The 24903-nt window shown below is 41.2% G+C and overlaps 1 long non-coding RNA gene across 1 annotated transcript in view; it reads left to right on the top strand.

The window, feature by feature from the left end:
• The window catches only part of LOC117801040, a 58183-nt gene extending 33358 nt beyond the window's left edge, over positions 1-24825 (top strand). The window contains exon 4 of the long non-coding RNA XR_004623401.1: positions 24680-24825. This is a non-coding gene — a long non-coding RNA (uncharacterized LOC117801040). The remainder of the gene's footprint in view (positions 1-24679) is intronic.
• Positions 24826-24903: the final 78 nt, after the last annotated feature.

The following is a 24903-nucleotide window of genomic DNA, read 5'->3' on the forward strand; positions in this document are numbered from 1 at the left end:
GGCTGCCTCTTAGTTTTTTTGACTGTTTCCTTGGCTGTGCAGAAGCTTTTTATCTTGATGAAGTCCCATATCTTTGTATATTTCTGTTATTTTGAGTGAGATTGCTTGCTTTTCACAAACTTAAGAGCCATTTGAATTCTCTTTTCAGTGGACAGTCCATTTCCTTTCTTTACATCTCTATTGAGTTTTGGTCTTCTATTGATTTAGAGGGGCTCTTTCTATATTAGGGAGATTCATTTCTTGTGACTTAAGTTGGAAATATAGTTTCCTGTCTGTCATTCTTTTCTGTTTGCCTAGATGAATATATTCACCTTTTATTTCATAATTCCTGAGTTTGGGTTTTGTGGCATACTTAGAAAAGTTTTTTCTACTTTGAGATTGCTTTTTTAAAATTCCATGGTTTCTTCTATTATTCATATAAATTATGGGTAAATCAAACTTTATGTTTTTCCAGGCGGCTACCCAGTTGTCCCAATATCATTTATTGAATAATCTGTCTTTTATCCATAGATTTGAAATGTTACCTTTAACGTATATAAAATCTCCATTGCATTTGTGCCTCTTTTTGATTCCTAGTTTGTTCCAGTTATATTTCGTGCCAATATCACATTATTTTAATTATCCATACTTTCAAAAATCATTTTACTGTTTAAAAAAAAAGATTGGAAGTCCACCCAACAAAACATTTAGTTATTGACTTCTGAGTGGCGGAATTATAAAAAAAACATTGTCTTCCTTCTTCTTTGTTCTGTTATGTATTGTATAATAAACTGGCTTTAATTTATAAAATAATGCACCAAAAAATAAAATAAAAAGAATTGTTTGATTGTTTAATAAAAATAATTCCCCTTTATTACTCTTGTCTTTCAGAATTTTCCTGTCTTCCTTGTTGTTGTTTTCTTCCATATGAGTTTTAGAATCAGGTTGTCTAGTTCAAAAAAATCATTTTGGCATTTAAAAAATCAGGTCATGTTAAATGTATAGATTTGGGTAAGTAGGCATCTTTATGATATTGCTTGCTCTTCCCCAAGAATATGATATGCTTTTTTATTTGTCATGTGGGTTTGTGTGTGTGTGTGTGTGTGCTCATTTTAAAGTTTTATTTAAACACTTATTTAAAAATTATATTTAAACTTTCATAAATTATGCCCATTTCTTGGTAATTTTTTTCGGTTGTTATTATAAACTGAGATCTTCCATCATCTCTTCTAACCAATTGTGTGTGTGTGCGTGTGCATGCGTGCGCGCTTTGGCTTTCTGCCGATTGAAAAATTTTGTAATCATGAGGCACATTCCCAAATTCTCTTCTGTGCTGTTCTTCTGTTCTGTTTCTCTTAAAGGTTGTTTTAAACCAGACTTTCTCAACCCTGTTCTATTGGCATTTTGGTCCAGAGAATTCTTTATTGCTGAGGTGCCGGGAGTGGGAAGGGAGGTATTACCCTGAGCATTGAAGGGTGTTTAGCAGCATCCCTCATCTTTACTGGTGGTGATTGGTGGTTTGCCTCTGATTAAGCACCATTGTTCTAGTCCTGAATCGAGGGAAGGTCTTTATTATTCCCACCCACTCCCAGCTCACTGCTCTATTAGGCACTGTTGAGTCTAATCACGAGAGTGGAAATAGCTAAAGCCCAATGTCCTGTTATGAGGTCAAACTGTCTAGAAGTAGCCATGGAAGTGATGGTTATTCATAGTTTATGGCCAAACTACACATGGAAGTCAGTCACAGATACAAATCTCAAGAATTTAAAAGATCAAAGTAACACAAAGAAGGAGGCAGAATCTATGCTTCTGTATCACACAGCTTTGATCTCAAGTGCATGGTGCTGGCATGTTCTCTAGTTGTTTAATGTGTGGTTACTGTCTTCTCAACCGGCTTGAACCATAACATCTCAGGCTTCAAGAGATATCATCATGTTCCTTAAGGCATGGCTTTATGTCTTGCACCCCTTCAACACTCTCAACTATGCCTTACCCCTTATGTATTTTCTACAGTGCTGGGTACATGGCAGGTGCTCAGTGAAGTTGATATTTTGCTAATCTGATACTTTCAGCCTGACATACTTTGGGTTTTTCAGGGAAAACAATGTGGTATAGCAGGAAACATTTAATGCTGGAAATCAAAAAGATCTGCTTTCAAATCCTAGATAAGAGTCATTAGATTATTAGCCATATATAAAATTACCTGACCTGTGTGAATGTCATCTGCAAAACAATTAGACTGTAGGATTGCAGTGGACATTGGATCAGATCACATATACAAGGCACAAGAGCATAGCAAGAGCACAAACACATTTTTAATCCTCAGTGAAAACTCAGGCAGTCGATATGTGATCACTGTTATCATCTTCATTATTATTATGTGAATACAAGTTCTTCATCTGGAGGATTAAGACTAAAACAATCTAAATTTTCTATTAAAAATGTCAAAGTATACATTATTGAAGTATTGGGAAACTTGTTCAATACTATTGAAGGTCAGATATTTCTGTAAGCAACATTCCTATCATTTCTTATTTATTGGAGATAGCATATTTTTTAAAACTATAGCACCTAGCATTCCTGGGTAGTCGCACATCCAGGTACTAGCCAGGTCTGACCCTGCTTAGCTTCTGAGATTAGGTGTTCAGGGTGGTATGGCCATAGACCTGGAGGTAGATTCTTTGAGAATCTAAATATTCTGGGACTTATGGTTAAATCAGTCAGGTTTATGGGTGATTTCTGTCTATGGAATTCAGTGTTCACTATAGAATAGCATATGATGCAAAGGGAAACTTTGTTCTTAATCATGTTTTGTATGAAGTAGAGCGGAGTTAAACAATAGCATTGTTTAGCTGAGCTTGCATCATCTTTTGTTTTGTGTGTTTTTTTAAATGATTTTTTATTATATTATGTAAGTCACCATACAGTACATCCCCGTTGCATCGTCTTTTGTTAAAGCCTTTTTTCAAGTTTTGGAATGTCATATACATGTAGAAACATACATAGAACTTAAATGTGTTGTATACAAAGGAGTAAATAATGGTTAACCTCTGTTCAGATTAAGAAACAGCACATTACCCGCCCTCAGAACAGTCCTTGTTTTTCTTTACGGTTTTACCACCTGTGAATGTCCCTTATAAATATAGTTTAGGCTTTATTCTGTCCTATTCTAAAGTTTACAGAAATGTAATTATTCTTTTGTGTCTGACTTCTTTAGATTTGTTTGTATAATTTTTTTGCTGTATAATATTCCATTCTAAGAAGGTAACACAATTTGTTCACCCATTCTACTGTTGATGGACAGGTGAGTTATTTTAACCTTGGGGCAAATATGAGCCATGTTGCTATGAGCATTCTTGTACATGTATTGTAGCTGACAAGTAAGTGCAGGAGCTGCTTGAGCTTAGAAACCCAGAAGTAGAATTCTGGGCCATGGGGTATGTATAACTTCAAATTTAACAGCAATTTTCAAAAGAGTTGGCACTAATCTACTCTCACTAACTGAGAGTTCCAGGGGCTCCACACTCTTGCCACACCTGACATTACTGGACTTAATCAATTTTATGAACCTGGTGAGCCTGTGGTGAAATTCATTGTAGTTTTAATTCGCATTTCCTTAAGATTGAGAGACCTATTTTTGTTCAGGTTTTATTTCAAGCAACTTTTAATTTTCATGTCACATGGGGCAGTCTTTTTTCCTCTTTTGTTCTTCTGTTTTATTTCGTGTATTAAAATACATGCATAATTTCAAAATTATTTTTTAAGAAATCAATCATGCTTACTTCTATTGCTATGTTTTCAATTCACTAAGACTTTCTTCTGCAGTGTCTAATCTGCTGTCATTTCCATCCAATGTATTTTTCACTTCAGACATTATAGTTTTCACCCCTAGAAATTTGAGCTGGGTCTTTTTTATAATTTGCAAGTCTATACTTGGAATGCTTAATCTTTTCTTTAGCTTCTTGTATTAGTCATTTCTGGATCTGTTTCTGTGGACTGCCTTTTCTTCTCATTATGGGTCATGTTTTCCTGCTTCATTTCATGCCTGGTAAATTCTTCTATTGGATGCCAGACATTGTGAATTTCACCTTGTTGGATGGATGCTGATTATTGCAAAATATTCCAGTGAATATTCTTGAGTTTTGTTCTAGGAGACATTTAAGTTACTTGGAAAATACTGATCCATTTAGAGCCTGTGGTTAAGCTTTGTTAGGTAGGGTCAGAGCAGCATTCAGCCTAGAGCTAATTTTTCTCCATTAATAAGACAAACTCTTCTGAGTACTTTACCGATGCCCTGTGAGTTTTGAGGTTTTTCACTGTGGTTGTTGGCAACAGGAATGGTTTCCAGCCCTTTGTGAGGCATTGTTCTTTCCAGACCTTTCACATGGTTGCTTCCCCAGTCCCTGGGGCTTCTACTAGTTTACTCACACACATTTACTGAGCAGTACTGACCTGTACACTGCAAGAGGTTCCGCTGAAAACTTCCAAGCTCTTTCCCTGTGTGCAGGTTTTTTCTCTCTAGTGGCTTCAGTGACCTTGATCTTTCTAGACTCACAGCTCCATCTCTTCAATTTAGAAAGATCACTGGACTATCCCTGGTTTCCCCTTCCCTCTAGCGCAGCCTTGAAACCCTCTTCAGGCATGGAGTCAGGCAATCCTGGGATTCATGACATCTGTGTCCATCTTCCAGGGACTACTGTCCTTTGGTGCCTGATGTCTAATGTTTTAAAATCATGTTGCTTCTACGTGTCTTATTTTTCAATTATTTCAGGATGTAAAGTAAGATTTCTGTTATTCCTCATGTTCTTCTAAATCTTTTATACATTTACATCTTTAATCCATCTGGAATTTATTTTTGATGAGAGAAATATAGTTTTAATATTTTTTCCAATGGTTAGCCAGTTGCCCAAAATCATATTTTGAATTCTTCCCTTCTCTCCTCAACCAGTTTGAAATGTTACTTTTATCATTAGCCAAAATTTCATAGATATTTGAGTCCATTTCTGAATTCTTTATTCCATCCCTTTGGCTTTACCTTTTCTATTAAGTAGCAAACTTTTTTATTTACTGAAGTTTCAAGATATATTGCATTATCTAGTAGAGTTAATTAGCTCTCATTTCTTTTTATCTTCAAGATTTCTTTGAATATCCACACATCTTTTCCTGCATTTTAACATTTCTAAAATATTATTTTAATATCATTTTCTATTTCCTTCTCATATATCATGGATATTATTTATTGAGATTGCATTAAATTTATAGGACCTAGACAAATTTGAAGGTGACAAAGAGAAGAGTTGGGAAAGTTCTAGCTCAATGACTTCCATTTCATGGTAAAGAAAGAGGCAAAGACAAGCTGGGAGTGAGTAGGTTAGGGTGAGATACAGACTAATGGAAAGCGACAAAAGTTTGAGTGAATCATATGTGCTATAATGAGTAGGGCCATTGGATCCCATCTAAGGAAAGCTCTAGTCGGTATGCAAAACATTGATTGAATACCACAGCACTAAAAATAAAAAGTACAAATGGGTATTTGTACTTCTATGTTTCCTTTCTCAGAAAATGCAAAATATGCGATTAAGGAGTCCTGGAATCAGTATTTGTTATTACCAAACCATGGCACTCTTGAACAAATCTCTAGTCATCTGATTTTTTTTTGAAAATACATATCTCTCTAGTTCACTGTTGTATCACCAGTGCCTAACATACTCTCTGTCCAGAGTTGGCAGTGAATAAATACTAGTGGGATGAGTTAGTTAACTTATGAATGGCTTCCTCTGACTTCTGCTTAAGATGCTATGTTATCTTTGTCTGCATGACTTCAGATTCAAGTTAGTCTTAATCCAGCCAAAAATTGGAATGTCTAGTTCTCCAATTCCCTGGAAATGGGGAACTTATGGTGGATTTCTTCTGCTATACAAACTAGCACACTCTTAAACTGTTGCTTGAGAAAAGTCTTCTTCACTCTTAAATTTCTTAAATCTTCTTTCCGAATTACTCAAGTTGTTCATGCAAGTAGATTAATGAGAAAACTAAGATAAAGAAGAGTTTAGGGCAAAAGTACCTGATTTCCTTCAACCATTCTGAGGCATTTATCTCAAAAATAGTGATAAAGAAGAGGAGTCCACTTTGTATTAATGTGTGATTCTACTTAATTTCACCCTTAGTGAACTGCACTCTCCACTATTTGAACCACTCAATGATTTTTGAAAAAGGAGACTCTCTTAGTTAAGGATAGTTTTCCAATAATTGTCTCTTGGATTACATGCAGAGAAGCGTATGGTTTAGGTTGGTGTAATACCTTCACTCTAAAACATCTCAAGGTAATTTCTGATGGAGAAAAACAGGGTGCTCTGGTTTCAGGGAAAAAGGATTTCCTTTTCTGATAAAAGATAGATTTTGAGCACTCAAGCAGTCTTCATGGGGACTCTTCACAGGAAAAGGAAAATTTAGAAAATTCAGAACCCAGTTAAATGTTTCAAGTGTTAGACTGATGCAAATTTTTGTAGACCAAGTAGATTCACTTGGAACCTACTTCCTCCATGTTAACTTTTATTTTATTATTTTATTTTAAGGGAAGCAAGTCTTGAAGTGCTTTAATAGCCCCTTAGAGACTGTTTGGCTATTACATAACCCATAAAAAGCAATATTTGGATGATTTAAAGGGAAATTAATCAGAAATTTAAAGGTTCAATTTTCTTCATATGACACAAGATTTTTCTCCCCAGAGTCAATAAAAATGGTCCTGAGGGTAAAACACATCTTGGATTTTATTGACATAAAAATTATTATATATGCATGTGCAGATAGTTATGTCTACTCTAAAATATTTTTATTTAAAAATATTTAGACAATCAATCCTATATTTTTCTATAGATTAACAAGGGATCAAACAACTTTCCCAATTTCTGCAGAAAAGATAATTTTCTTGCATCAAACCTAGTAGATTAAATTCTGTAGATTCTATAAAGTCAGAGCCAGATGGAAATGTGATCTCAGTTCCCCAGGCGATGTTCTCATGGAGTTTCCCTCAAAAGCTATTTTAGGCTTCTCAGTTACACCCAAAGTGGGTGATGGTGGCATGGTCCAGAGTATCCACGTAACTGGTTGGCGATATTTTAAATTTGTTTATTCCTCATACATTTAATATTTATGTCTTCTTACAATTTAAAAAAATTTTCATTTAGTCGCTGGACTTGAGAGACATAAGCATTGCTATGTGGGTTAAGAAACGGCTTCATCCTCCACTGATGTAAAGGAAATAGGAGTCAGCAAACCTAATTTTTTCTCCCTGTTCTGCCATTACTTCCCTAAGGGATACTGGGCAAATTCCATCATGTTCGAAGCCCCAGTCTCCTCATCTGTAAATGAGGGTGGCTAGATGATCTCTAGGATCCTTTTCACAGCTGATGCACAATTTTGGTACATAGTAATTATACAATAAATGGTAACATTTGCTTTTATAGATGAACTTGCTTCATGGTGAATATTGAAATATCTTAATTTTAGATTCCTAAAGAGCTTAGAAGTTGACTCAAAAGTTTTGGACTTATATGTTGCCTCACTGTTTACTAGCTGTGTAATCTTAGGGAAATTTCTGCATTTTTTTTAAAGACTCAATTTCTTCATCTGTAAAACGGGAATGAAGGTAATACTATTAGGCACAGCTTTTTGTTGCAAGTAATAGAATCTGCTCTGGCTTGTTTAGGCAGAAAAATAATTTGTACAAATATTAAGCAACTCCCAGAATCCTCTGGAGGGCCAGAAAACCAGACTGAGAAATGATGAGGCCAGAAACAACACCAAATCAGACCATAGAATTTGCTCCAGTGAAAACACCATTGCTGCCAACACTTGGCAACCACTCTATTTCTTGGAGAGACACTGTAGCTTGCATTGATAATGCTTGGTCCTGGATGCCAGGAGCTCAGCCATGAGCCCCTGAGGTCATGTTCAGCTGGGATGGATGCCATTCCTGTCTACCTCCATGTAGCTTTAGCTTCCAAGCTGAGGACTCACGTGGTGTTTGATTGGCAACACCTAATTCACAGGTTTGATGTCAGCAACAAGAGAGCCTGGGACAGTAACTTCTGGCTCTGCCTTGGGGGTTACAATGTAGGAAACTTCTCAAAACTCAGAAAATATGTTCAGAAGAAATTGGGCAGCTTCAAACTACTCTATCAAGGTGAAAAACAATGCCCAGGTAAGAAACTTGGCACTAAATGAATGGTAACTACTATCTTTTAAAGCTTATGCTGTTCAAAGAAAAATAACATTAATGAAGCATGTAAATGAAAACTGCCAGGAAATCTAGCTAGATGTGCTTTCTTTTAAAATTTTGTGTGTACATGCACACACACGATTATAAAATATATTATCATAAACAATTCATGAAGTAGAGAAAAATTATAGGGAAGAAATAAGTATCCTACCTGCAGATAACTACTTTTACCATTTTGATTCAAAACCCATCCATCCACCTAATATAGTTATAATTATATAATATATATTATACAAATTTATCTATACCATGCATATGTATACACAAATTTGTATGAATACCCACATAATAACATATGACTTTATACCCAATTAGAAAAATTAAATATAGGCATCTTTCCATGCTAATAAATATGGATCAGCATCATTATTTTTAAGACTGCATGTCATGATGTTGTATGAAAATACAATAATTTTCCAGTAATCACCTATGCAGGAGTAATTTCCAAGTTTTTCCTTTTATCAAGAGAGTTATGGTGAACATGGGTATAGCCAAATACATTTGTGGAGTAATTCCTTAAGATGAATTTAGAGAAATAGAATTGCTATTTAAATATACAACTGAGTGGGGCATATGGGTGGTTCAGTCAGTTAAGGGTATGACTCTTGATTTTGGCTCAGGTCATGATCTCAGGGTCCTGAGATCAAGCCCCAAGTTGGGCTCCACGCTGGGTGTGGAGCCTGCCTAAGATTCTCTCTCTCTCTCTCTGCCTCTCCCCACCTCCCCACTCGCCCTCTCTATCTAAAAAAAAGTATATACAGTTGAAAAGACTTCTGATACATTCAATAAACTTGGCCTCAGAAAATTAGTAACAATTTATATGTGCAACATTTGAGTGTGAATTTCCCCACTTGGTATTATCAACTGGGTTTTTTTTAGCCAATTTGTTAGAAGAAAAATACCTCACTAATGTTTAACTTGCGTTTCTTAGTTTAGTACTTAAATATATTTCATACAGATTTATTTTCCACTTATATTTCTTTATTTTTGAAATGTCTATTTATGTCTTTTATCTACTAATAGATTGATTTTTAAATTCTTTTATTGTTTTTTGCTGGTTTTCAGGGCTTTCTCTATATAAAGATACTAAATTTTTGTGTCTTCCAAATGCCTTTCCCAAGGATGTCATTGCCTTTCATTAAAATTGATGTAAAACATAGAAAGTGCACAAATCTGAAGTTTACAACTTGGTATGTATATATCAGGTAACAATCACCTAGATCGGGAAAAATAACATTTCCAGCACCCAAGAAGGCTGCTTCACTTTCCCTCCTAATCACTATTTCCCTCCAGGGGTAACCCCCATTTTGACACCAAAGATGAGTATTGCCTATTCTTGAACTTCACATAAATGGAATCACATGTGGGAAGAAGTTTCTGGCTTCTCCTATTTATTATTATGTCCGGGAGAGACATCCACATTGATACAGGTAAAGTAGTTCATTTTTCTGAACCATAATTTATTCATCAGTGAAATGAGGATAATAATAGTACTTATGTGGTAGTCATGGAGATAAAGGAGTTAATGTAAGTAATTAAGTTATGCTTCAGTTAAGAAGTTAATGCAAATACCAGGACAGTGTTCGTTCTGCGGTAAATGTTGATACTTACTTAATACATGTTAGCTGCTAGTATTACACTCCTGGATTAGATTTGTTAATTTTTTATTTAAAGTTTTTATATCAATACTCATAAATGAGTTCAGTCGTGCTTTAGCATTTGTGCACGAATGTGCTAGTCTTGTATTGTTTGGATATTGGGTTATGCTAATCAATGGTACCTTCAGCTACCTGTGTGTTCTTCAAGAGTTGTGGAATGAACCTTTACTGCTCACACCCGTGCACCATTCCTGCCAAATCTGCTTCCCAGAGATATCTCAGAGTTGCCGTCTTTTCTCCATCACCACCTTCTCTGCTCTATTCCGTGGCTCCATTGTCACTCCTTTTGTCCACTGCATTTGTCACCTAATGGGTCTCCCCCTTTCTAAGCATGTGCTCCTTCTCATGGCACATAGGTTAAAAATCTAAGATCCTTGTCAGGGTCTACCAGGTTCTTTACCTTATGGCCCATCTAGCCTTCCATCCCTGGCTTGTCCCTGTCACCCTCATGCTCTGGACATACCCCTGCCCAGCAATGTATTCTCCACGCCTGGCCCAGCCAATCCCTACTTATACTTTCTCACTGAAGCCCTTCCTGATGTGCCAATATCATGCGACCTCCCTACATAATCATTTGTTTTGCCTTTTTCTTTTTTTCCTTATCACTCATAACATGTGTACTTATACATGTATTTGTGTGTTTGTTTAACATGTTTCTCAGCACTATGAGGTACTATTTTATTTTCCACTTTATCTAGCATAATGCTTTGCACATAAGAATTGCTCAATAAATAAATTGAATGAATGGCTCCCATTCTAGTGGTGGAGAGAGATACATAGGCAATAGCAATGAGAAGAAAAGCCAAACAGATGTATGGAACTAGATGCCAGGGGCACAGAGGAGGAAGAAAGAAACTGTGCCTGGGGAACATTCCCACTGGCAGGTTGCCTGTAGACAGAGTTGCTCATTGATTTACTAACTTCCCCTGGAATGCTATTCTCTCATAGTTGACATGTTGATGGCACTATATTACCACAGGGAAGGAGTTGGTTCCAAGCCAGATATTAGACGCAAGTCCTGAGGGACTCGAGGAGGCAAAAATTTGTCTGAGCTCTTGGCTCACACACACAGCACAATGGCAGCTCTGAAAAGGGCAGAAGTCCTCTGCACCCACAAGCCCTGTTTATTTTCTCCTCCAGCAGCAGGGGTGGCATAGGTCAGCCGAAATGGCGCATCCTGATGAATATTTATTGACCCAAAATGTCAAGCTGACAGACATGTGGACAGGCAGACACAGAGGCCTCACTTCTCTGCTCCCAAGGTTGTGACACAGCTGACATTTCCCTGCACGGGTCCTGACTTCTCCAGCTGCTCCTGCGGATGCTGGGGTCTTGCTGATGGGGGTCAACACCTATACTGTGCCCTGTGCTTTCCATGCTGCTGCCCAGGCATCTACCAAATGGCGGTCTCAAGACACTTCCCATTCTCCTGACTCACACATGCTCTCACCTACCCAGTGTCTTTTCCAGTCCTCTCTCTATGTGCTCTTCCATCTCCTTAATTGCACTGCAAGAGTTACAGGTGGCCAAATTACTTGTGCATTTTACAGAGGGAAGTCCTGGGTGACACCAAAAACTTTTTGGTAGAGAAATGGGTTCTGCTTTCTCTATAAAAAGTAATTGTGTGATCATAAATGTGACTTTTCCTCCCTTATTCTTAATGTTTTCCTCTTCATTTTCTGGGTTTTCTTTCCATCTCTCCCATCATAGCTGACTTCATTTAATCAATTTAATATTTATTTTATTTTATTTATTTTTTTAAAAGATTTTATTTATTTATTTGACAGAGATAGAGACAGCCAGCGAGAGAGGGAACACAAGCAGGGGGAGTGGGAGAGGAAGAAGCAGGCTCATAGCAGAGGAGCCTGATGTGGGGCTCGATCCCATAACGCCAGGATCACGCCCTGAGCCAAAGGCAGACGCTTAACCGCTGTGCCACCCAGGCGCCCCTAATATTTGTTTTAAAAACATTTTATTGTTAGAATCCATGTAACAGAAAATCATAAAAAGCAAATGAACAGGTTAAAATAATTCTTTTAAGGATAAAACTCTTGTAAAACACCTGTCCATGATAAGAGAATTTTTCTAGTCATCCCCCAGAAGGCCCCAGGATGCTTTTCCTCTCAACCACTACCCCTCTCTTCCTGCCAGAATAACCACTATCCTGACTATGATAGCTACTTCCCATTTTTCTTTACAGTCTTAACACCCAAGTGTACATTCCTAAACACTTGTCTGGTTTTGCCTAGATACATACACCTTTTAAGCATCTTTCAGTCCATAGGTTTTCCCCTCCATCTCCTTATTTTTCCTTACAATTCATTTATTGAAGAAACTGGATCACTTATCCTTAGAGTTTCCGATGGTCTGGGTTTTGCTGACTGCTTCCCCAAACAAAGTTTAGTCTGTTCCTCTGGCCTCTGTGTTCCCACTTATCCCAGCCCGGGTTCTTTTAGGCATGACAACCTCAAGGCTGATGTGTTCTTCATCAGGAGGCACGTGTGTCTCGATGTCTCTCTTTTTGTGCAATTAGTACTCATTGATGGCTTATCCTCTGTTCCTCAATCCCTTAAGGTACACTGATATTCCAATGCTATTATTCTTTCCTTATGAATTTGTTGAAATATTGTAATTAGGGGCACCTGGGTAGCGCATTTGTTAAGTGTCTGCCTTCGGCTCAGGGCGTGATCCCAGAGTTCTGGGATCGAGCCTCACATCAGGCTCCTCTGCTGGGAGCCTGCTTCTTCCTCTCCCACTCTCCCTGCTTGTGTTCCCTCTCTCGCTGGCTGTCTCTCTGTCAAATAAATAAATAAAATCTTTAAAAAAAAAAAAAGAAATATTGTAATTAAGTACCCATGTGGTTTTTGCTTTTTCAGTGGTACAATTTGCATAGGAAAGGCATGATAAAAGCTATTTTCAAAAAAATATTTGGTTCCCTAGCATCTCCCCTAGACATCAATTTGATTTTTTAGAGTTGGTTTTGTATATAGTTAAATAAACAACTAATCATACAATACACTGACATCCCTTCCTAGGATGTCACGTCCTAGGAGAGAGAAGGGAATCAAGGGCAGGGACCCAGCAGCCCCTGAACAAGGGGAGAGGTTAGGCCAGCAGTGTGGGAACCCACGTAGGAGCCCAGTAGGCAGACAAGCCTCACATTTGCTCAGAGCTAAACTCCCATCTTCTGGTCAAATATATTTGTGTCTAAAGCAGATTATATTGGCCACATTAACATATGGTCAATACTTAGGAAGGGATTGAAAAGAGGCCTTTCTGGAGACACTCTGCCTTCCTTACATCTCAGCACGTGATCCCTTCTTGAGATTTGGCAGTTATCTTCCATTATTCCCATTCCTATGTTCAGCCTCCTCCCCACCCACTCACAGAGAATGTCTGCAAATGCCAAGTGTATCTCAACTGACCTCCAGTTGCTCATTAATGTCTCTCTTCATATTTTTTTCCTTTAGGAGTGGCTGAGGATTGTGAATGTGGGCTATTTCGGGAGGGAGTTGCGGGGGGTGAGGGGTAAGGAGGCTGGTGCTCTTTGTAACTAGAAAAACTTTTCTAGTTGCAATCGGAGTTCCCAGCAGGGCCCTAATTGTCCTTTGAGCAGTATTAAATTCTCCTTCTTTTACTTCATGCTTCATTCCCCCTTCGGATTACCCCCCATGAGAGACTATGGACTATGAGAAACAAACTGAGGGCTTCAGAGGGGAGGGGGGTGGCGGAATGGGATAGGCTGGTGATGGGCAGTAAGGAGGGCACGTATTGCATTGTGCGCTGGGTGTTATACGCAACTAATGAATCATCGAGCTTTACATCAGAAACCAGGTATGTACTGTATGGTGACTAACATAATATGATAAAAAAACATTAAAATAAAAAAAATTCTCCTTTTAAAATTGTTCTATCGATACATAATTCACATACTATACAATCTACCCTTTCAAAGTGTCCAATTGAGTGGTTTTAACATATTCAAAAGGTTGTGCATCTTGTATCTAATTCTAGAACATTTTCATTACTCCTAACAGAAACCCCGACCCATTAGCAATCAGTCTGCATTCTCCCCAGCCCCCGGTAACCACTAATCTACTGTCTGTCTGTGTTTTCCTATTATGGGCATTTCATATAAATGGAATCATACAATACATGAACTTTTGTATCTGGCTTCCTTAACTTATGTTTTTAAGACTCATCCATGTTGTGACAGGTATTAATACTTCATTCCTTTTATGGCTGAATAATATTTCATTGTATAGATAAGAACATTTTATCCATTCATCAGTTGATGAACTGCTAGGTTCATTCCACCTTTTGGTTATTATGAATAGCATTTCTATGAATGTTTGTGTACAAGTTTTTGTGTGCACATATGTTTCCAATTCTCTTGGTGTATACTCAGTGGAATTTCTGGGTCATATAAGTCTATGTTTCATTTTTTTAAGAAATAGCCAAATTGTTTTTCAAAGAAGTTGCACCATTTCATATTCCAACTAGCAGTATACAAGGGTTCCAGTTTCTCCAGATTCTTATCAACACTTGTGATGTTCTTTTTTGTTTTAGCCATCCTACTGAGTGTGAAGTGGTTTCTCACTGTGGTTTTGATTTGCATTTCCCCAATGAAATGTTGAGTGTGTTTTCATGTATTTATTGACCACTTACATATCTACTTTAGAAAATTGTTTTAAATACATGTTCCTAGAGAGGTTTGTCTTTGGTTGCCTCTAGTTTTCTTCCTTTGCCTCTCCTCTGCCCCTCAGAATATCAGGAGAAAGTCCTAGAGTATTGTGCATACTGGCCCCTTGGTCACATCTTTGCTTAGAGAGGACTGTACAGAAGCAGACTGGGAGTGAGAGTGGGGTGGGGAAAAGGGGTGATGTTTCTGTGTGTGTGATTTGAAAAAACTCCCTGGGGGCGCCTGGGTGGCGCAGTCGTTAAGCGTCTGCCTTCAGCTCAGGGCGTGATCCCAGCGTTCTGGGATCGAGTCCCACATTAGGCTCCTCCACTAGGAGCCTGCTTCTTCCTCTCTCACTCCCCCTGCTTGTGTTCCCTCTCTCGCTTGCTGTCAAGTAAATAAATAAAATCTTAAAAAAAACAAAACAAAACAAAAAAACTCCCTGAAGGAGAGTGAAAAACATCTAGTCTGTTAGTATCTATCTTTCTTTTTGAGTCCTATGTTTGAACAGTTCCTCCTTTGATATCTATGAGAAGGTGAAGGAAGGAGAGGTCCTAGAAATCATGTTTGTCTTTTAAGAAGGAGAAAACTAAAAAGAATTATCCACCAAAAAGTTGATGAGACATTCACAGCCAGGAAAGGCTCCAGGCCCCTCTTCCTTTTCTGCTGTACTCCTTCCTCAACTCGTCTTCCTGCTCTAGCACTGACAGGCTTCAGAGTGGCTCTCAAGAATCTGCTCAGCAAAGAACACAATGAACTCCTTAGCCTTGAGCCATAGGGACTCCATCTTGTTCTCAAGGCAACATATGTTGTGAGTGAGGCTCAGATGTTATCTATGTGCTTCACACTGTGCCGGGGCAAGGTTACAGGAACGATAAGATAGTTTCTTTTTCCCTCATTTATTCAACAAACCTCTTTGAGCACCTACTATGTGTCAGACTCCATGCTTCCCTGAAGGAGACCAGCTTGGGAAAAAATCACTCAGAACCCAAGTCAACGTTGGATGCATTCCATGTGCATGGTCCCCATGTGAAATAGAGCTCCATAAGAGAAGAGGCAGGTGTCGAGTGATGTCCCCATGAGGTACAGAGTCATGCAGGAGTGGCCAAGGGTATAACTCCCACCATTGGCCAAAGAAGCTTGAACGAGGAGCCCCAAGCTCAAGAAGGGAGGGATATCGATACCATGACAGGCAGGTGGAAACAATGTTTTTTGAGCTTTTGCATATTTTCCTGAACTTCCCATCTCATACCTTATAGGAAGCTATCTTATTCCATGTGCTGTATTATTTATGGAGGCAAGAAGTAAACCTGATCCATCATCAACTGCTAGGAGGGTATTACCTCTTTAAATCTAGTCTCATTGAGCTCCCTGCACCTTCTTTATTGCCATTTCCCTTTTAGTCATTGTCAATTAGCTCTCCATTGCTGGTTTTAGTTTTCTACGTGATAAGCAGAGGTTTTGAATCCATCTTGATTAAAGCAGCGAGGCCCCAACCCCATCCTGCCAGCTTCCTTTGAAGTTCATGCAAACTCTATATTCAGATCAGCTGCCCAGGGCACAGAGAAAGATGAGCTATGAGCTGTGCAACATGAGGACGCCAGGCCAGATGCTTCAAGGCAGGCAGCTTCCTTCTGGGAATAGAATCACCAGAGAGTTCCACTCTCTGGAATGGTTTAGGTGTGGCTGAGGGGGGAGAAGGCACAAAAATAAAAAACTGAAAAGATGATTTATCTTCCAAACACTGTCCAAATTAGACTAGGATCTAATTGTTAAAGCTGGTGCAGGCTTTCCAATGCTCTGGACTGCCCAGAAATCTGGATTCTTCCAACACGGCCCATTTGGTAAGTTGGAGGGTTGGCTCATTATGTAGAGGAAATCAAGAAAGGGAAGCATGGGATATTGTTAAATGTATATCATGGTATTTTTCTCATATTTGTTCAACAACCACTCTGTCTCCTGCCCTCTTATGGACTGCCTCTTCACTTCCTCACATCTCTTGTGTTTTTCTTTATTCTCCCTCTCGCTGTCTCTTTCCATCTCTGACTCTCTCTGTGAAACCACTATCTTCCCCTTATTTGCCTCTTCCTCTTCCACTTATTTTTTCTCTTTGTATGTACATCAAGTGGGTGTCCGTGGCTCTGTTAGTAATACAGTTTAAAGAAGCCGCTTTAGGGAACCGCTCTTCTTTTGTAAAATATAACCAGTCTTAGATTTCCCTCTAATGCTAAAATTCTATGGTTCTCTGAAATACTTACTCTGTTCAAATAGCGCATTTCCCTCTGACCTACCTAAAATCTGGGGAAATTGACTGTATCATGGCTGACAAGCCAAGTGATAAATAAATCCCCTTTTCTTTCTCTTTGGGGATCCCTTTACTCCGCATCAGTATGAGAAAGTCAAAACACAATCTCTGACACTCCCATGCCCCCACCTACAGTCCCCAAAGCCTGAGAATCATCGTGGTGTGTCTCTGCAGCGGCAGCCTCCCACGTTCCCTCAGAAGCTTGGGATCTGGGGAAAAGGGATATAAAGAAGAGGAAAACGTCAGAAAATCCAATTTTTAAGAGGGAGAATTTTTTGTGGTGTTGACCTCCCGAAGATCATTGGATGTGGCTCAGATTACATGCACTATTTTCTGTGCCATGTATTTTCAAAGTCCTTTCCCAGATAGAATATCTAAGAGAGACCCCCCCCCGAATGATTTTTATTTTCCATATGGTACATACTAGTAATTCTGGCATTTGACCACATTTATGTAAACATGCAGAGATACCTATAAATTATTGGACTTATCCCAGTTTGAGTTTCCAACTATGTACTACAATCATTACAGCTGTTCTTACTTTAGCCTCAGAAGATATTTCGGTCCATTTATATGGCTGATTAGTCATTTAGACTGTAGACTACATTTATGACATTGTTTGGGGGTGGGGAACATACCAGATATTCACTGGAGGCACCGAGAATCCATATTTAAGCCAACAGTTCTGCAAACTGGTGGGGGTCCCCTAACCTGAGCTCTCACACTCTGAGTGACTGACTGTCAGTTACCCAGGGCCACTCCACACCTTGAGATGACTTTGGGAGAACCCGGGCTCCCCCTCACCCCCCTCCACCCAGAGTATTGAGCTAGAAGAGAGCCAGAGGCCAAGAGAACTGAGAGCTTCACTTTTAAAAATCTGGGCTCTACCCAACAGATTTGGGACTTGTCGGTGGGGGTGGGGGAGGGGCCTTAATAATAGCATTGTAGGCAGCTCTGCAGTGAAGACTCAAGTGAGCTTTCTTTTATTTTTATTATTATTATTAACATATAATGTATTATTTGTTTCAGGGCTACAGGTCTGTGATTCATCAGCCTTGCACAATACACAGCACTCAGCACAGCCCATACCCTCCCCGATGTCCTTTCTCACTCAGCTCTGCCTTGCTCATCTCCACGACAGGTCTCAGTGCCTCGCCTAGCCCAGACTAGGCCGAGCTCAAATCTGGAGAAGGTCCCATGGGACTGGGAATCTTGGGCTCTAGCCTGGTGCCAACAACGGGGCCCACCCACTGAGGGGTGCCCTAAGGCAGCTGCTGCTCCCACAGCTCTTTCACTCTGGGACTTGGAGGAGTCAGTCTGCCATATGGTTTGTAGAGAGCCATGCAGTTTATTCACGTGGCATCTTAAGTTTGAGGCACTTGTCACCACCCCTCCCCACAAAACCCTTTTCTGTGTTTTATTTAGTTTTTTCTCTGTGCCTCACAATCACAAAGAAAGGTAGCCTGGATAGAGAGGTGAAACGATCTCACCAAGTTTATGTAGGACTCAGGGAGGGAGATGAGAGTAGGAGTCTAGCGTCCTGATTCCTAGACCTCTGCTCTTCCTACAAAAGCTCTTTACAGTGGGGATAATAATAAACAGAAAAAACTTCTGCTATCCCTTTTCTTTTCCTCTTTAAAACTTTGACATGTTTTATTGATGTCAGTTCTCCTGAGATCAGTTTTCATGAAACTCTAGAACTTTACTGGCTGTCCTCCATGCTCAAACAGTGTTGGGTAGGGTCTCCAGTCTCGTTCTGATTTATTCAGCAGATGGAGAGTTATTATCAATATTTCTTCAGAGTTCAAGGGGGTATTTTTGGATGATAAAGTTCGTTTCCATTTATCATCATTTTATCCCCACTGCTGGCTTTAGGGGCTCTGATTTTTGCTGTGTGAATGTGAACCATGAGGTTGCATTCAACCTGGTCTGTTTTCAAAACCCGAAGAATAGAGAGCAGGATGCAGAAAATATATGGTGGCCTTTGGCAACTTGGTGGAAATTTTGACTTAAGGGAAAGCCAGTGTTGACTTGAATCTTTATTCTTACCTCTTTAAAGCTGGAAGAGGTCATAGAAAACATTCAGTAATTCTGGTGCGAGGCTTTTGTTCTCACTGGGGCTGAAAATGAGACTCAGAGATGTCAGGAGGCTTGTCTGAGATCGCACAGCTCCCTGGCGGCCGAGCTGAACTAACATCAGGCAGGTCCTTTGTTCTGGGCCAGAGGGGTTGTCCAGGAAACCACAGGGCCTCTCAAAGACAAGGGCTGGCTAAGCCAGGAGAATGCTGAGGGACATTCTGTGTGATTAATCCAATTCAGTCTAACAAGCATTCACCGAGGCCACCTCAGGGAAGACCAGCAAGGTGTTGTGTGGAGCCCCACAGGCTCAAAAGGGCTGATGGGGAAAATCAGCTTCGTCCTCTCTTCCGTTCTCCTCCAAGGGGCCTGCGATCAGGCCTCCTGGGCTGTTGCTCTGCCTGCATTGAAAAATCCACCCTGAGGATTAAAATCTTTTATTTGGATGGATGGGGCCCACACTTTCTCTTTCCTTCCTGCAGGAAGGAAAAGGAGGGCCATGGAGAGGCTTTCCTACCAAACCACAGGGAGATTAAAGGGCTAGGGAGGAGGGATGCATTTTGAATGTGGAAGTTGCAGAGTTATCTGGCCCACAGAGGAGCCTTCTCGTTATTAATGGTGGCTCTGCCACAGCTGTGGCTTGGAATGGGGAAGCCAGGAGGCAGGAGAGACCCATGTGTGGGTTTGTGTGGCTCTGACCACAGGCGTGTGCTTTGGAAATGGTGTCCCACTTGACACTCATTGCCCACATAGGACAAGACGCCCTCCTGGCCACCTTCTCCCTCCCTCAGATGCAGGAAGCCCGGTGGGGGAGGAGTTGAAATTGCTAAGAATAGCCATGGTCTTTGGGACTTGCTCTTTTCAAGGAATCAATGGAATTAGAAATGAGATATTAGCTCTAATCAGTCACATATGTTGGGTTCTCAGCCCCTAGGAAAAGAATTTCTGACTGCAGCTCCTCACCCGGTGGGGAAAACGCATCTACACCTGTGGGTCTGGCGCGGCCCCTCTTCTGTCCTCTGGAGGGTCCAGGACAAAAGTACATGCTGTACTAAGTATACGCTGTCAGTCTGTCATCTGGTCTGAGCTGAAGTGGCCAGACTTCTGACTAAGCATCCCCTATGTGGCTTTTCAACAAGTGCAGAAGAATTTCAAGGCACACATAGATCCAGACGGAGCCAAGAACTGGGGGCTGGAAGGGAATTCCACCCTCCCCTTTGTCTTTTTCGTTTATGTTTCTGAGATGTAGGGGCATTTGGAAAATTAGGCACATCGTGAAAAGATGGGTTTTTGGTTTGATGTTGTTTGACTTTCATTTTACAGAAATTTAAAATTATGAGAATAGTCAAATGCACCCCTGTGTGCCCATCATATAGATGCCGGCCATGGAGATGGTCAGCAGGTTTTCACTGAGGGCTTGAGTTCCTCAGTATGGCCCCTGACTACCTGCATCAGAGTCAGCCCCAGACCTCCCCGTTCTGGACCTCCGGGCAGACTGGGACGCTGCCCTGTGCGTCGGCCCCACGCAGTGCTGATTATCAATCCCCACAAACCTTCTTGTACGCCTCGCAGTAGCTCAGGGATCTGTTAATTTGCCCCTGAGTTCTTTGTATCACCCACTCCGCCAGTTCCTGTGAGTGGTCAGAACATTCTGCTCAATATACCGTCTCTTTGCATTACACCTTTGAAAAACAAACACAAACAGGGAGAATCCAGCCCCTTTCTTGTTCTGATGTAGCACTCTTCCACGTAGCTACCATGTGTGACCCTTGTTCAAACCTAATAGACCTGCAAGAGGAAATAAAACTTCATGATAAGGGTCTTGCCAACTTTTTAATACCTATTTTTAATTTATGATTCACGTTGAAAGTTGGTCATATAGCCCTGGGCCTGGGCTTAACTAGAAATGCCCTCTGTGGATTATTTGTGTATGGGTGATGGGTGTGAATACATACACACTCACACAAAACGCTAGTAGAACTTTTAAATGTTGACATTTAAGTATTCCAAAGAAAGCAAAGAGTAGAGTTAATTTTCTGGAGAGATTGAGTCCAGGCCACATCTGCGGTTGTCTATAGTTGGGAGTCTGCATTATGTCATTTAAAACAAAAGGTGTTGAGGAAACAGGGATGGGTGAAGTGGGATGGGTAGCCAGGGAGAAAAAGCAGATTAGGAGGGCTCCTGGGGGGCTCAGTCAGTTAAGCGACTGCCTTCGGCTGAAGTCATGATCCTGGAGTCCCGGGATCAAGCCCCACATTGGGCTCCCTGCTCAGTGGGGAGTCTGCTTCTCCCTCTGCCTCTCCCCCTGCTTGTGCTCTCTCTCTCAAATAAATAAATAAATAGAATCTTTAAAAAAAAAAACTAAACTAAAAAAAAATCACAAAAAAACCCAAAAAACAGATGAGGTGTTAGCACATTCAAATCCTAGTCAGAGGGCAGAGTGGTGGCCAGGTAAGAGATTGCAGCCCCTCCCCAAAAGCTCCCCCAAATCAGTATATGCTTCTCATACGTATCTGCATTCCTCACCACACCGCGCCCAGGACTGCGCAGAGTGGGTGCCTGGGGTTTGCTCAATGCTCATGAATGCCACTCCTCAGCTCTGTCTGAAGGGGCCCCTGGCACAGTTTCAGGGCTCAGAGAGCCCCGGAAGACCGCGATCCTGCCCCAGGGGCCACATTTGGCTCTTCTGGCTTCCACTGCTACAGCCAACACGTTTCACAATTTCAGGAACCATGTTCACTTACATAGAAAAGGGCGTGAATGGAGCCCCCAGAGCTGGGCACCAGGTAGCCCGAGGCACCTTCTGGAAGGACCACACAGTGGCCACTATGAGCAGAGCCTCTGGGTTAGCAGATTAGATTCCCGTGGTTCACATTTGCCCTCCTATTGTTCACTCACTCACAAATGCTCCTCTTCTACAGGCTTATGCTACTTTCCCAGGGATGCCTGGGGGCCATGTCCCATTCGGGAACTGACCCTCCTCCTCCCCCCCAGTACCTCTAATTCTCAGCCTTCCTATCCCTGTTCTCTAAGTATCATAGACGCTGAGAATATCTGGGATGCTTGCAGTTGAAGACATTTACTTTATTGAGGTTCTAACAGAGGCCTTAGAGTTATGGCTCTTGGAGAAAGGAAGGATAAATATGATATTTTGGGCACACACTTTTTCAATTATGGTCAGCTCAAACCTGGGATTGCTCGTCATCCATCTCAATCTGAAGGCTGGTGGGGAGGCTGCTCTAAACATCTTTGCACACTTCATCTCAAACCCCACTCATGCAGCTTCTAAATTTTTTAAGATTAATCAAATCTAAGTCTTGCAAAGTGCATACTCTGATTTATATGAGTTTTGGCAAACAGGCACACCAAAGAAAAAGCTTCGTAGTTGGAAATGACAGCATTAGGGGAACAAGGGCTAGAAAACCATATAAGGGCTCCCTGTTTTGATGAGCCAGTGGCAGCTCCTGGAACTCTGTTAAGGGTCTCTAAACCTGCTGTTGTATTAAGGTGGGGACCTTTAGGTAACATGGCAGGAATTGGTGTGTCCTTCCACCCTTAGATTTATTTTTGAGCTCTTGTTCTCATGAAGGAAAACCTTAGGAAGTCCAGTCTCAGAGGAAATGACACAAAGCTGTGCAAGGATCCTGTTGAAGGAGCTGGAGGTGAAGGGTGGGAACCTGGAAGCAACTCTGGCTCAAGACTCATCTACTAGAAAGATCCCCAATTGTCCGATGTCCAGGGAGCAAAGAGCTCAGTGAATTTGAACTTGATTGAAGCCTTTGCTATCCAAAAAGGTCTGACATAATGAATCAATATGGCAGCAGTCAGGATAGGATAGTAACATGTAGCTAGGACTGGCACTAAGTTCATGGTTTTGAGTTACTGTTTCATTAGACGCATTTCCCAGCAGTTGAGTTAACCTTAATCTCAGCCTTAATCTTTAGCAAACTTAAGCTTGTCCCATAAGAGCACTGAAAGTTGAAGCCTTTTGGCTGGCTGTGCCCTGTTGCCCTTCCAGGGGAGGGGCGCAGAAAGAGTCAGGCTGCCTGGCTGAGTCGGCTGGGCCCAGGGCAGAGTGCCAGCCCACGAGGGAAGTATTCAGAGGCAGAAGCCCAGCCACACAAATTGGGCCATCTGATGGGAGATGAAAGGTATCTATGGCTTGTCAGACTCTACACCAAGTACACCAGATAGGGTGCAGACGTGCAGCAATGAGATAGGTTCCAGACCCAGCAGACAAGGTTCTGAGCCCTCGGAAAATCATTGGTCTTTATCAGGCTGGCCTGAAAATTGGGTGGGGCTGGGCCCTGCAGCTACCGAAGACGGAAGAACTCTTCCTTTCTAAGACACACGTTGAAGGAGCAGTACCCTCTATGAAAACAGAAGAGAGTTTAAAACCAGCACCTAGAAAATAACGATTTTTTTTAAAGATTTTATTTATTTATTTGACAGAGAGAGAGAGACAGCCAGGGAGAGAAGGAACACAAGCAGGGTGAGTAGGAGAGGAAGAAGCAGGCTCCCAGGGGAGGAGCCTGATGTGGGGCTCAATCCCAGAACACTGGGATCACGCCCTGAGCCAAAGGCAAAGGCTTAACGATTGAGCCCCCCAGGTGCCCCTAGAAAATAATGATTTGAAATAAACATTTGACGGGCGCCTGGGTGACTCAGTCAGTTAAGCACCTGCCTTCAGCTCAGGTCATGATCTCAGGGTCCCGGAATGGAGCCCCATGTTGGGCTCCTTGCTCAGCGGGGAGTCTGCCTCTCCCTCTCCTCCTTCCCCTGCTGTGCTCTCTCTCTCTCAAATAAATAAATAAAATCTTTTTAAAAATTAAATTAAATTAAATTAAATAAACATTTGAATAATACCTGCTATGTATTATTCTACATTCTCTCTTAGGGTCTTTTGTAATACGTGCCCATATTCTTTCACCCCGTCACGCGCACTGAAACTTTCCTGGAGAGACAGCGAAATACCAGAGTAACGTCGTGCGCCTCCTCACACAGTGGGCAGCGAGAATTCAGAGCACAGTTTTTTTTTTTTTTTAAGATTTTTTAATTTATTTGACACAGAGAGACAGCCAGCGAGAGAGGGAACACAAGCAGGGGGAGTGAGAGAGGAAGAAGCAGGCTCATAGCAGAGGAGCCTGATGTGGGGTTCGATCCCATAATGCCGGGATCACGCCCTGAGCCGAAGGCAGACACTTAACGACTACGCCACCCAGGCGACCCCAGAGCACAGTTTAATCTTGCGTGCCAGGTGTCTGGCTTGCCTTTGCGGAGTTCATGCTCTCTGAGAAATAAGATTAACATGCAGGAAATGATAGAGACCCACATAAGCCGGATGGTGAATGCCATAGGATTCAAAGATATGACTGATCAAAGAGGTTCACGGTCATGCGGAAAAGACATACAGGACCCAAGAACAGGTAGGAGTCAACCACAGGGAAAGGGTGAAGGGGGCAACAGTTAGGCACAGAGTGCTCACAGGCTGGTGCATGGGCTGCAGCACCCTGATGACGTAGCCCAGGTACTAGTCCCCCTTTATATATGAGGAAACTGGGTACAGCCGGTTTAACCCCTACCATCCCTGCCTCTTGTAAGCTACCAACAGGGTGACCACAGTGTGATACAATGGCAGAAATCAGCTTACAGGTGTTTCATTTGGTTTTGCTTTTAATTATTGTGTCGCTTGTTCTTAGGTACCTTGAGCCATTCTGGAGGAAATATTTGAGATTGGTACCTACTAGGAGCATGGCTTCCTCCCTGGCGTGTCTGGGGATCTGGGGTGGTGAGAGCTACGGCGCTGCCTGCTGTCCTGCACTGGACTTCGTGTTCCAGAATTAGAATCCGCCGGGATGAAAGACCTCAATGTGAGACAGGAATCCATCAAAATTCTAGAAGAGAACATAGGCAACAACTTCTA

Source organism: Ailuropoda melanoleuca, chromosome 2, assembly GCF_002007445.2.
Source record: "Ailuropoda melanoleuca isolate Jingjing chromosome 2, ASM200744v2, whole genome shotgun sequence".
Classification (NCBI taxonomy): Eukaryota; Metazoa; Chordata; class Mammalia; order Carnivora; family Ursidae; genus Ailuropoda; species Ailuropoda melanoleuca.